Source organism: Mixophyes fleayi, chromosome 5, assembly GCF_038048845.1.
Source record: "Mixophyes fleayi isolate aMixFle1 chromosome 5, aMixFle1.hap1, whole genome shotgun sequence".
Lineage (NCBI taxonomy): Eukaryota > Metazoa > Chordata > Amphibia > Anura > Limnodynastidae > Mixophyes > Mixophyes fleayi.
This window is the reverse complement of record NC_134406.1, coordinates 121,263,193-121,278,065: the sequence shown is the minus strand read 5'-3', so window position 1 is coordinate 121,278,065 and position 14,873 is coordinate 121,263,193. Positions and strand designations below refer to the sequence as shown.

At 40.2% G+C, this 14,873-nt stretch overlaps 1 protein-coding gene across 24 annotated transcripts in view; it reads left to right on the top strand.

Annotated features, from left to right (window-relative positions):
* The window catches only part of LOC142158631 (poly(rC)-binding protein 3-like), a 1,531,228-nt gene that overhangs the window by 1,057,764 nt on the left and 458,591 nt on the right, over window positions 1-14,873 (top strand). For 4 of the 24 annotated variants that reach the window (XM_075212783.1, XM_075212780.1, XM_075212779.1 and 1 more), the window contains exon 1: window positions 709-1,037. The exons of 17 other annotated variants lie outside the window; for them this stretch is intronic. The gene's annotated coding sequence lies outside the window, so the exon portion shown is untranslated. Of the gene's footprint in view, window positions 1-707; window positions 1,038-13,012; window positions 13,038-14,873 lie in introns of those variants that run through there. 3 more of the 24 variants (XM_075212785.1, XM_075212784.1, XM_075212777.1) reach the window with 2 other exon arrangements.

Below are 14,873 nucleotides of genomic sequence, written 5' to 3'. Positions count from 1 at the left end.
ATAAGTGAACAGTAAAGTTATATTCTTACTCTTTCCTTTTGTTACTTATTATGTCCTGTTGCTATGTCAATATTCAGTAAACTTAAAACAGTATCTTAAACAAGGATTTATATATTTTCCTAGCTCTGTAATTTGACCTATATTTTAGGCTAACTACAAATGAAAATAAAAAAAAATACAGACAGTGCTAGCTATACGATAATAAAAGCTGTATAAGCATAATAAATATAGCTCTGAATAAAACTGGATATTATGTATTTCCTAATGGTTAATATCTAAAACAAAATGGATTTTTTTTAACACACTGTTACCTTTTGTTTGAGGTTATAATTATTCATATTACATGATATGATACATATGTGACCTTGTGTATACTGTAAATAAGCATATATAGACCTGAGAGTGTAGCTGCTGAAGATGCTATTAAAATATTCCAGTAAGTGATGAGTGTACTTAGCCACACCGTCATGTTATCCAATCATTAATAGTTCACAAAATAGCATTTACTCTATATTCTCCTGTTACCCTTCAATCTGTATTACAACAACCCAAGTTGTTTCTCTTACATTGTAATATAAAACATGCATTGCACACAGGACTGGTGCTGTTAAAGAGCTGTTCCCTCTGTGTTGGGTGTAGTGTTCTATCGGATTAGGACATCACATTCCCAGCCTTGACAAAGCCTTTGTTCATTATATTTATAGCTGCTTCTGGTCATTGTTGAGCAAAGGAGATTGCCCTGCCCTCTGGCCCTTTCCTAAGAAGATTTTGGGCAGAAGCTCCTCTCATGTGGCACTAATTGAAATGATTGGTGGAGGGGGTGTTGTGAGCTCACTGTGCCTGACTCAGGCTTATCTGCTAGGGGCTAAGCAGGAGCAGAAAAAAAAGCTTTGCCTCATTCCAGCGAGGCTCAGGACTCCTGGCCATCTGTCCTCAGTTGGAATCAGAAGACACATAGAAGGGCCGTACTCACTGTGACTGTGCAGAAGAAAGAGCATTGTTCAGGAATTCTGGCTGAGCTTTTAGCCGTGGCGAAGGTTGGTGAATATAGATCTATTATCTGTCAATGAAGGTTTTAGCTTGGGGATTCAGTCTCTTGCAGCAATGTGTATGAGCCTATGCTTTCGTGTGTGTGACTTTATTTATATACACAGACACTAGTATGTAGTACACACTTGGTGCTTTTGAAATACTCTATGAATAGTATACTAGCATTGTGGCAGTAATTCTGCATAAATAGGTAATAAAAGCAACAGCAATGCTTTAATTAGATACTTAATATAATAGTGATTTTAATGGAGTGAAAACTTAATTGAGAAACTGTAGGACCAAGTTTTACTTTCTGAGTTGCTTACCTGTCTATATAGTGGAGGTCAGGGACTCCTTACCACAGTGTTTATTTGCTGAGATGTATGAATAAAGCATTGATGTCTCACTGTGTGCTGTATTACCCAACATGAGTTATACTATAAGGAAAGGTTAAACCTTATTTTGTAAGCTTATTTTGTAATCACTATACACCTAGAGCACCTTCACTATAAACTCTAGTGACAGCTGAATAGCGTAAATACTGTTATAGAAGGAATTTGTTTTCCTGTCTGTATAGTCAGTTAGAAGAAAAAATATTAATACATTCTAACAATGTCAGATTTATCCATGGTGTCTTTTCTGAAAGGAGAATGACAACTTTCTGTATGAGAAAGTGCTTTAGTCTGGATGCAGGCCTGTCTAACACTGAACTGGTTAATGTGCTTGGCTCCAGGACTAGGAGCTGCTTACACAATACTACAATCACATTTTTATGAATGACTTGATATATGACTCTTACACAATTGCATAAATTGTTCATGTTACTTTTGGTTGACTTACAGTTTTACGTTGAAAAGTATTTTTCATGGATCCTTGTAAGGTCCCGGTACCAGGACAGGGCATTGTTAGAATTACACTGTCATTTATTGGATAACCTAGGATGTTTTTTTTTACTTAATTAGTTGTTTAAGCATGCTGAATATTATGAACAGCTCTTTTCCAACATCAATCTCATTACATCTGAAACAGACTTTCAAATGAGTATAGTGCTCATACACAGTATAACTGTCTTGTAGAAACAGAGATGTGTCTATAATGTGTCTGTTTTTACAGTAGGCCTCATACTTTTCAAAAATAAATATAAAAATAAGTAACTATACAAAAATAAGATGTACAGCCTAGAGCGCTATTGGGTAGCTGCCTAAAATGATTATCTGGATTGTCACCCACAAACTTTAAATATACAAACGTAACAAAAAAAGAATAAACATCTCTGGGCTCAGGGTAGCACCAGAGATGTTTATTCTTTTTTTGTTTCAAAAATATAGAAGTGATGAAGGATGTGTTGAAATTAAATTGAATATACAAAAATTTTATTTATTTTGTTATTTTTTGTGTTCCTGATGTATAATGTATTTCAGGTTGAAAATTAATATTAATAAATGCACAAATTAACAATAAATATTCCCAAGTATTCAGTTTTATGCAGAAATAGTATTTCAATAATTTAATAATTACAGTATTAAGAAGGTCAATATTCTTCCTGTATTCTGGTTGACAAAGGCTTTATGATCTTCACTTGTAGTGTTAACTAATACAAAGGTCAGATAGTGATGCAAATTCAAAATGAATTCCTTGGGCATAGGCACTGCAGTTTGTTAGTCCCTTTAATTTAATAATAATCCTATATTTATATAGTAACTTTCAGTATGTTTTTGGACTTATTGGAGGAAAACTGTGCAAATAACTTACAAACTTCACATAGATAAGGTCATGGTAGGCATTGAACCCATGACCCTAATGCTGTGAGCCAGCAGGGCTAAGCACTGTGCCATCATGCTGTCAAAGATGAATGAATGAATGAAAAATATTTCATGGAATCTTTTAAAATGTGTTTAAAATAATTGCAATAAACTGTTGGTGACAGACATTCTGTGAGATGCAAACAGTTACAGACGAGATCTGGTCACAGATGTGAATCTCAGTTGAGGGATGGACATTAGGCTGTTTTGTTTTGCAAATAAAGATGACATTGTTAACTGGGAGCCAAGCTAATTGGTTTGAATTTTTGGTCTTAAACTTGTAATGAAAGGCTTTCTTGTATGTCAGTAGGTTTCATTTAAACAATGAATATTTTGTGTCTATCTAAAAGTTGTGTGACGGGAAAGTGGGTACATCATATTATATAATTTGCCTCCATAAGCGGACAATAAATTATGAAAAGTCTTTTAAGGGTATTTTTATTAAACTGCAGGTTTGTAAAAGTGGAGATGTTGCCTATATAAATCAATCAGATATTAGCTTTAATTTATTTAGTACATTCTATAAAATGACAGCTAGAATCTGACTGATTGCTATAGGCATCATCTGCACTTTTTCAAACCCGTAGTTTAGTTCATATACCCCCTAGGGTCTATTTAACAATATCCGGCGATATGAAAGATTTTCTCTTACAGCTTGAATAATGCTTGCGCTTCCAAAAAAGAAATAAATAAAATATATAATATTCCAATTCAAAGAAAGGTGTTATTTAAATAAAGCCTTTCTTCAGATATTTATCATGCTATCGCCTTCTTGAGATGGTGAGCCTGATATTAAGGATAGAAAAGTAAGAAAAATGAGTAATTTTGCACCTTGGCAAAACCAAGTTGCTTTGGAGGGGGAGCTAAATTTAAAATGTGATGCCAAATTTATAGTTGGGGTAGGGCATGTCCCTGATCAACTTTAAATTTCAGTATAAACATAATACTACTAAGAATTTGTGTGCTACATGAAAAGAAATCCAGTACTCATGTAACTTATATGTAAATAATAAACTAATTTGCACCCCTTTCATTGTAACATGGTTTGTCCAGGAGCAAACTTACCTCTTTTTTCTCCTTACTTTCCTTAATGAATCAGGGCCGATGACAGCAATAGAAGGACAGTGGAGGTTCTTATTGTGCCACCATACATGGTAAATAGTACTGTGCCGGAGAATCCCAAGTGAAGACTATCAGGCGATAGTTTTCACTGGCTAGAGGGCTTTATTAAACTGGGAGAAGCCCTAGGGCTTTCTCTGGTTGAGATACCCCCAAATATTTGTACCTTGACACATATCCTATATTTATGACTCTAGGAATTCTGTATATATTGTTGTTCAGCTTTATTGCAGTTAGAAGCAACCTATTTTTTTTATTTTTGCTTTATTTATTTGATATATATGAATATTTTTGTTAAAAAAAGATATATAGTTTATATAAGTCTATTTTGTTAATATTTTAATGGCTGTAGCCCAACTAAAATGTTACGCATGGAAAGCAGGTATAATGTACAAAGGGTTTACAGCTGTGCCTGTTACAAAATGTCCTAAAACATGACTGATAGAAAAGACATTGATGTCACTGTGCTGCATATGTCTGCTGCAATTCCTGTTTCCCAGTGCTTGGTGGTTGTAAACTAATGAACATGGAGCAATCAGTAGATCAGATGTATAGTGACATATTCAAAGATATATATTGGCTTTTATCAATGCTTGGCCTGTATACAATATTGTGGTTCAAGCTTTTAAGTGGATTTGCTGTATGACTGGCAACCAACATATTTATTTGCCCATAATTCTGACATGTAGATAGCATTCAGACCATTCTATTCTATAGAAAAAGAGACAGTCATGAAGTTCACTGTTCACTCTCTGCCTACGTTTAGTGTGGAAATGTCATTTAATTTATAGGTGTAAGGCATCTACTAGTCAATTTTGGTTATAAAGTGTAATTTTCTGGTATAAATGTGTGTACAATTGCAAGGACAGGATTTTGACAGGCAGAATTTCAACTTTACCCATACTTCATACTTGCCAACATTTATTTTTCTTTTTCCGGGAGATGCCGGCTGGGACGTGGGCGTGCAGGGGGCGGGGCGGCGAAATCACGTCATTTTGGCCCCGCCCCCGTGACGGAATGACGCAAATCGCGTCATTTAACAGCGGGGGCGGAGCTAAACGCCGCGATTCCGGGTGAATCGCGGCGTTTAAACTGAATTTTTCCCACGTCCTATCAGGGAGATTGCCACACTCGTCCGGGAGACTCTCGCAAAATGCGGGAGTCTCCCGGACAATCCGGGAGAGTTGGCAAGTATGCCATACTTGCCAACTCTCCCGGAATGTCCGGGAGACTCCCGCATTTTGCGAGAGTCTCCCGGACTCCCGGGCGAGTGTGGCAATCTCCCGAATTCTGCCCACTTCACTAGGAAGTGCCCACTTCCTAGTGAAGTGGACAGAATTAGATCCCAAATGCCGCGATTCCCGATGATTAGCCGAAATGACGCAATTTTGGCCGCCCCGCCCCCCTCCACTGGCTGGCTCCCGGAAGGGAGCTGAAGAAAGTAGGTAAGTATGACTTTACCTATGGACAAAATATTCACATAGCATTTTTATATGCTGTACATACTCTTCAAATACTAAGTGCAGAATATATAGCCAACATTATGCCTTTTCTGTGTGGAGTTTGTATGTTCTCACTGTGTTTGCGTGGGTTTCCTCTGTGTGCTCCGGTTTCCTCCCACAGTCCAAAATCATACTAGTAGGTTAATTGGCTGCTATCAAAATTGACCCTAGTCTGTGTGTGTTTGTGTGTGTATGTATGTATGTTAGGCAGGGGTCCCGGCCCGCTCTGTCTGACAGCTATTTGGGCCGCCCCCCACCCCCTCCCCCCGTCTAATACAATAGTTATTGAATATTACAAGCGGCTGCATCACAAAACATGTGATGCGGCCGCGTCAGCGCACAGGGGGCCGCATCACATGACACGCGATGCAGCCGTGTCATTGATGACGCGGCCGCATCGCATGTCATGTGATGCGGCCGCCTGTGCGCCTCCCGGGCTCTGAACTTTGCCATCCCGCGCCTGATGTTAGGAAATTTAGACTGTAAGCTTCAATGGGGCAGGGACTGATGTGAGTGAGCTCTCTGTACTGCGCTGCGGAATTAGTAGCGCTATATAGAGAGCTGCTGATGCTGATGATGATATATACATCCTGCTCTGAACAAGCTTATAAATCACTCTATCCTACATAGTGAAATCATTATTAGAAATGACAGTGCAGCAGCATTGCTTCATATTTAAATCCCTTCAGTGCTAAGAATGAGGGGACTTTTCTTCAACATATACCCCTAAAGTGCTAAGAATGAATCCCACTATTCCTTAGCACTCACCAGATTAAAATCATATAAAATAATACTTACCTATCCCCCGCTGTTGTTTCTTATTGGTGTGGTTTTAGAGAAGGGTCGCCAATTATGACTTCATCGTGCTGGAGTGCAATGATGTCACTAAGCACACGGCACTCTTATACAGTGTGGGGACTGGCACTAAAAGTGCCCTAAAAGAGTCTGATCTCCACCATCCTGGCACCTACAGACTAAGGGGCACCATCTTTTGAAATAGGGCGCTTACCTAAGAGGTTATTATCTGGTGATCATGTGTGCTCATTAGACAATAATACCCTACAGTCCAGAAAGCATTTAGAAGTCCAGGGATGGGGAAAGGAGGGCACGGATCTCCCTCATCCTGGTTTCAATAAACCCAGCACCTTCACTGCAAAGAGGGGAATGTCCTCTTAAAAATGATGTGGCCCTGTAGTAATTATTGTCTAACATCCTGCACCATAGAAAGCCTTAAGAAGACCAAGAGATGAGTGAGTCATTATAATGCCCAGGTCTCCCCTATTTCCAATAAATTCAGGGGTAATCTCATTTGATGCAGTTAAACTAGGTTGTCTAGTTTTCAATTGGCTTGTCATGCACATTTTGTGCATCATTCAAGACAGTGCAAACTAGCAAAAAATGCATTATTTTCTAGTGCAGATTTTATTATGAAAACCCATGTGTTGAATCCTGGTTTTTATTGTTTTGAAAAGCTGTATTGATTCTAAAGCAAAAACCATACCAAGTATTTTTGGGTGATGTTTAGAAAAAAACTACGCTTTACTTTTAGTTCACTTTCTTGTGTGTGTGTGTGTACTGCTTAAAGAAAGTATTGATACTGATGTTGAAATGTGATCAGCCCAAAAAGTGCCAAAATAGGATTGGAACAGGGTTGAGAAAAACCTCAGCTGCAAATGGCTTAAATTGTAAATCTAATATAAGGCAAGACTTGACTCACCAGCCTATTTTAAATCGAAAAATTGCATGCCCAAAGTAGCCCACTATGGGACCGGCCCAGGGGGCATATGCCCCCAGTCCAGCCTGCCCCTGCCTGCAAGGTGGTATAATAATCATCATCATTTATCTATATAGCACCACTAATTCCATAATGCTGTACAGAGAATTTACTCACATCAGTCCCTGCCCCAGTGGAGCTTACAATCTAAATTCCTTAACACAGACACAGACACAGACACAGACACAGACTAGGGCCGATTTGACAGAAGCCAATTAACCTAGTAGTATGTTTTTTTGGATTGTGGGAGGAAACCGGAGCACTCGGAGGAAACCCATGCAAACACAGGGAGAACATACAAACTCCACACAGATAATGCCATGGTTGGGAATCAAACTCATGACCCCAGTGCTGAGAGGCAGAAGTGCTAACCACTAAGCCACCATGCTGCCCCAATGTTAGTATATCAAAATATCAAACACTAGTAATTTTCTAAGCTATTTATTAGATTGAGGTTTCTGAATAACAATTCATAATGTCAGATTTACAAAATATCACAGAGTGTAATGACTTTGGTAAATGCAACATACTGAGTTTACCATGCACATTTTTTACATACCGGACACAATGTAAACACCAGTGCCATACACTGCTTAACTAAGTACACTAAGTCACGTGAACACATACCAGTGCAGGGAACTGTAGGATACATTTGTGTAGTGTTGTCAAGGAATTTAAGTGTTTAAGGGCACTTATACTGTCTATTTAAACTATTACTCATGTGTATAGGAAAATCTGTTTGGGACCCCTTATAGTCAAACAGATGGATGCAACAAAAAATGAAAGTATAATGACATTGTTTACAGATCATTATACTGTAGTATCTATTTCAATAGTCATTTTCTACTAAAACATGTTCCATAATGGTTTATTCATGCCTTTCGTTACTTTGAATGCACTTTGATCATATTAAATCAATGGGGGTGTGTTTATTCCGGACAGCAGCATACTGCATTTCTGTCTAATTAAAACATTTTTACTCATTAAGCTCTCTTTGAGGTATAGAAGTATGGCGCAAAAAAAATCAAAACCTCTTTTTAAAGGGTAGATTTATCAAACCTTCTGAAAAGGAAAAGGGTAAGTGTTATCCATAGTTTCTAATTAGATACTAGCTATCTTGTATTTTGTGAATTCTAAAAAATGAAAGCTAGAATCTGATTGGTTTGATAAATCTACTCCTAAGTCTTTCAGCAATATGTATAGCACCAAATAAAATATATCTACAAGACTAACTGAAAATGACAAACTGATACATGATCTAGTGTTCTGCATAGATTAAAGCAGCATATTCATCTGCATATTTGCATTCATTCATTTGTGTGAAAGCTTTCTCAGGGTGCTCATGTTACCCATGGACAATAATATTGAATAAATTATAATAAAAAGATAGTAAGATCATATTTGTCCAGATCAGGCCTTTCTCCTGCATCCTACCCACTTTCTAGTGAAGTGGACAGGATGAGAACATCCATGACGTGAATTGCGTCATTTTGGCCCTGCCCCCATGATAAAATGATGCTTTTGCGTCATTGCATCATAGGGCAGGTCCAAAACGATATGGTATTACCATGACATATTTCTCAAGGAACAATATATCCTACATGAGATTATCTGAGTTCTATATAGCAAGACAAGCTGTTAAAGCCATTTATTGTTTTTATTAATCCTTTAAACTGTGGAGGTGATAGATGGTAAAAACTGTGGCTTGACAATAATACAGTCACTTGAAATATTATGTGGGGTACAATTGGACATGTATGTGTTTTGTTAAACTGAACATTGTCTTGTGGAATAGAAACTGCTTAGTTCATTTGGGCTGTATCGCATTACTAGATGGGAGATTATACAGCTGGGTCTTAGGTACTTTAAATACATATGGGACCCTGCATCAGGCTATAAAGTAATATACCCCTGTCCACCACGTTATTCAAGCAGTTTAAGAAATCATATCCAGATTGACTCCCTTTACTCCAGTGGTAAATGCTGAATAATACCTTTCAAGCCAATAGGAGTTTTATATCTATACGCTTCTGCTATTACATAGTATAAATTATTTTTAGATTCTCAGCAAATTTTTAATCTTTTTGCTTATAAAACCACTTATAAAATTAGTCCTCTTTGAGCAAGGCTCATGGATTTTTTAGCTGGTCCCTATTTTTACAAAATATCCACTTAAGGAAAATAGGTCAATTTGGTTTTAGCATTAAGCAGGAAATCCATGGGCAATAGGATTTAACTGAGATGCAAAGGTTTATTCAGTACATTTAGTTAATGAAAGTTTGATGTATGAACTGTGTGCATGCATTCATGCATGTGTGCATATTTAGATTAGAAGCTTCAATGGGGCAGAGACTGATGTGAATAAGTATATGTTTTCTGTACAGCACTGCATAATATGATTGCCAATATATAAATAAACAATGATGAATGTGTGCTGTTTGGGATGCAGGGAGTTAAGAATCAGGCAAACTAGAGTTGCTGGCATGTTACAGTGGGATTTTCACAGCACTAACATGATCTATGGGAATTTATATATGCAATAAATTGAATGTTTTCCAAGTCCTCAATTTAAAAAAAAAAAAATTTGTTTTAGCGTAGAGTGAATTATCTTTTCTCACACAAAGATAATTTAGAATTTACTGAGTGGATACCTCCGCTCAAAAAAACATCCCCCATACCATGCCTTTGGAATGGATTAATGAATAAGCAACTCTGTTATAAACATAGTCAACATCTTGATCCCGGAGGGTAGATCATGCTGCCGAGACAGCGGGGCCTGGTTCGTGAATTGCATCATTAAACCATGCCCCCCGCTTCTCAATGCCACAATTTTTGGCCTATAACAGAGGTGAAAGGGCCTGCATGGAGTGATTCGCTGTGAGTCATTAAGTGCCTTCCCCACCCACTTCACTGGGAAAGTGTGCAGATCCCAGGAGTCCGGGAGAACTGTTTGAAATTCGGGAGTCTCCCAAATAATTTGGGAGAGTAGGCAACTATGATTTTAGCCAATGTATTTTGCCTTCATTATTATAATGATTTTTTTCCATTTTCAAATGTATTAATTGTATTTATGTTATAAGGTATTTTAAATTAAGTGATTATTTCCCCTTTAATGGGAAGCATGGCTGGCCACAGTGAATTTAGGGACCTTATATTTAACCCTTGATTAAGTTAATAGAAGGCCTGAGAGTCACAGACAAATTGCAGTACTGTTTGTTTGGCAGGTATGCTGTTTTTTTTTTGTTTTTTTGCTGGTTCTGTGATTTTTGCTTGCTAGTAAAATCACGACAATTTACAATATACTATTTCAGAGTATGCCATTACAATCAGGACCTAGCCTCCCCTCCCCCACCGCCACTGTAGGGCCTGGAAGTCAAGTTGTAGGAGGGGGGCGGGGATTGTAGTGGTCTTGGGGCACTAGTCTGGGAGCCATTGCTGTGCTTTCTGGTGGTTTAAATCTCTCCCAGGAACCGCTGCCAATGCAGATCCGCCACTTCCTCTCCTTTCCACCTCTTGCCTCCTACTTCCCTTCTCATCTTTTCCTAGCCAATCTCCCCTGTATGTAGTGTACCTCCCCTAGTAATGTATGCAAACTGTGCACTGCACAGAATCTGCTATTGTAGAAACAATGTGCATTTATTTGAAATATAATTACCATGCATGCATAAATACCATAGTTGCCTACTCTCACGGAATTTCCGGGAGACTCCCGGGAGAACAGGACTACCTCCTGGTTATTAAATAATTCTATATTAAGGTGCCGTAAGCGGGGCTTATTCTGCAAATTATATGTCATCGTGGCCCTGCCCCTGTTGTAATTGGCCAGAAAGTGTGAAAGCCGTTTAGGGGGCATGCCTGAATGACACGCCCACCAGGCCCCGCCCCCAACAAACCCACCTTCCCCCAATCTCCCGGAGTACCTCTTGCCAAATTTGGCAAGTATGATATATACCTTGTAACACAGGATGTTGAAAGCTAAATGCATGCTGGTAAGAGAGCGATATAACACAGTATTTTGAGAGTGTCTTTGTATGCTAAAGGATATTTTGGTGTTATATCATTTTCTGAAAGACGTCATATATGTTTGAGGAGATATATGCATTTAATATTCAAGAAATAACTTACTGTGCAGAAGAAAAATTGGTATTGTAAATCTGTGTGATGGATGGATTAGTATTTATTTTCATTTGCCATAATGCATGGATTCATCTCCAAGCAGGGCTTGATCAACCACTAGGCTGACCAGGCTGCAGCCTGGGGCGCTGGGTCCCGGGGGGGCGCGGCGCTGTGGGTATTTTTAAAAAAAAAAAAAAATTAAAAAAATGTTTTTTTTTGTTTTTTTTCGGGGTGGGGGAGGGGGGTCGCCGCGGGGGGGGGGGGGGGGGTGGAGGGCTCGACAATCAAAAGCAATGGTGGTCAGTGGTTAGCAACACACAGCCAATCGCCAGGCTGCCTGTTGCTGTGCAGCAGACAGGAAGCAGGACGTCTTCACTTCCTATCTGCTGATCTGAGGAGAGGAGCGACGCTGGCACAACTACAGGTAATTGAAGGGGGGAACTGCCCTGCATATCTATAGGGAGGGGGGGAACTGCCCTGCATATCTATAGGGAGGGGGGGAACTGCCCTGCATATCTATAGGGAGGGGGGGAAATGCCCTGCATATCTATAGGGAGGGGGGGAAATGCCCTGCATATCTATAGGGAGGGGGGGAAATGCCCTGCATATTTATAGGGAGGGGGGGGGGAAATGCCCTGCATATCTATAGGGAGGGGGGGGAACTGCCCTGCATATCTATAGGGAGGGGGGGGGAACTGCCCTGCATATCTATAAGGAGAGGGGGAACTGCCCTGCATATCTATAGGGAGGGGGGGGGGAACTGCCCTGCATATCTATAGGGAGGGGGGGGAACTGCCCTGCATATCTATAGGGAGGGGGGGAACTGCCCTGCATATCTATAGGGAGGGGGGGAACTACCCTGCATATCTATAGGGAGGGGGGGAACTACACTGCATATCTATAGAGAGGGGGGGAACTACCCTGCATATCTATAGGGAGGGGGGGAACTACACTGCATATCTATAGAGAGGGGGGAAACTACCCTGCATATCTATAGGGAGGGGGGGACTACCCTGCATATCTATAGGGAGGGAGAGGGGGGACTGTCATGCATATGTATAGGGAGGGAGAGGGGGACTGTCATACAAATCTATAGGGTGGGAGGGGGGAGCTGCCATGAAAATCTATAGGGAGGGAGAGAGGTTGATATGTATGAAGGAGGGCAGAGGAGGGGGGCTGATATATGTGACTGGGGGAGTTTTGATGTGACGGGGGGGGATAGCTAGCTAGCAGAGTGGAGGTAAGGAAAATAGCTGCAAGGGGGATGGATGTAGGGTGGGAGGTAAAGAAAATGGCTGCAGCAGGGGTTAAGGAAAATGGCTGTGGGGGTGTTATGGTTAAGGAAAATGGCTGCAGGGGGTATTTAAAAAATACAGCAGCTTTGGGGGGCAGAATCTCATGATTGTGTGGTGGTCACATGGGTGGTCTCAGCAATCACTAGCATACTAAATATTAGTGAGATGGGGCTGGTAGAGGTTTGTATTTGATTGACAACAAATATTTAGATATTGCTTATATATGCCTGTCCAATGGGGTACTTTTATTTGGCCATAATGGAGTGTTTTGTTTTAACTAAAGGGCCTAATCATTCAGGGTTTGCATTATAATACATTTTTGCATTTTCAAAACAGGACGCCAACTTTCCAGAAGCCAGCGAGAGGATAACAAAGTTGCAAGAGAGAAGAGCAAGAACAGGTAAGAGAGAATGGCACAATCTGTCTAAATTTGAATGCTGGAGAATACACCTGAACATTCATATTCAGGAGTGTTCCTATACACCTATATATTCGGAGGAGGGAGGGGGGGGGGCGCTGCGCCCGTATTAGCCTAGGGCGGCCAGAACCCTTAATCAGGCCCTGTCTCCAAGTGGACATCACTAAACTAATTAATACAATATGTAATATTAAGTAAATTGTTGTGATTGTACTAGCAAAGCACTATTATCATTTGTAAGTTTGTGTATGGTCAGATTTAAAATTATTGCCTATCTAGACTTTTTATGTGCTATCTCACCCCCCCCCCCCCCCCTTAAAACAGCTCTCTATGTCTCAACCCCCACTGTGATCCATCTGTACAAAACCTTCAGTCCTTCAAATGCTCACTTAAAAGTTTAAACTCACCTTTTCAAGCTCACTTCTACTACCACCTCCTAACCATTCTATCCATCACCTCCTCTTCCTTCACCTGCCATCTCTCTAAAATGTAAGTTCTCGCAGGCAAGGGTCCTGTCTACCTATTGTCCCATGTCTGTCCCCCTCGTATGTCCTGTCATTTTGCTGCACTCTGTGTGAGTCCCCATAGCATTACAAACATTCATCTGTGCTGCTTATATGTATTACCTCATCTAATTGTTGCTTGCTTCTGCATTCGGCACTACTAAATCAGTGGCGCCTTATAAATGAATATATAATATCAGTAGAAATACAGGGAGAACATACAAACTCTATACAGAGTAAGGTCTGGTTGGGAATAATACTCATGACCCCAGTGCTGTGAGGCAGCGGTGCTACCACTGTACCAGCGTGCTGCCCATAGCCCTAATTCACCTCAATTTATATCCCTGGGATAGCCACTTATGTGCTTTGCAGCGGGTCAGTTTGCCATTCTTCCTTTTCTCCACCTCCCTCCTTCTCTCCTTCTTTCCTTTATTCTCTCTCCATCCTTCCCCTAAGCACACATGGCTGGTGGAGACTAGCGGGGTGGTAAGGGGTTTAGTTTGGGGGTAAAGTACTGCTCTCTGTAGGTGTACACATATATACACAACCGACAGGCAGGAACAACAGCACAGAAATACATTTCTGATGTGCTTATGTAAATAACAGTTAAAACCTGATTCTTCCTGTGCTATAGGGCTAACCAGCATTTATCTTTGTCACACAGACATATCCTTTTTATGAGTAGCAAGTGCATGCAATGACTGGAACAAACTTTATATTTAGTGACCCTTTAGATTTATAGTTGGGGAAGGGCATGGCCTAGATCAACTTTAAATTTCAGTGTAAAAATAAAGCTATCAAGTATTTGTTTGCTACATGAAAAAAACAGCCAGTATGTAACTCATACTTGCCAACTTATGGCAAGTGTGGTCCGGGAGCCTGCTGGGGAAGGTGGGCGTGCAGGGGGCGGGGCTCCGAAAATTGCGTCATTTTGGCCCCATCCCCAAGACGTAATGACACAAAATGAGGGCAGAAGTGGGCAGATCCAGGAGATTGCCACACTCTCCTGGGAGTCCGTGAGACTCTCGCTAAATGCGGGAGTCTCCCGGACATTCCGGGAGAGTTGGCAAGTATGATTTAACTTATGTGCAAAATAATAAACTATATGCACCCTTGCATTGTAACACGGTTTGTCCAAGAGAAAACATACTAATTTTTTTGCCTTTCTTTCCTTAATGAATCAGGCCCTTGGTGTCTAAAAAACCTTTCTGTGATCTTATCCACAGTTTTATGCCATCTCAGGTGTCTACCCCAAGTAACTGAGTTGGCCAAAGTTAACACCTGTTTTCTAAAGGGGTAGAAACAGACAATTGTG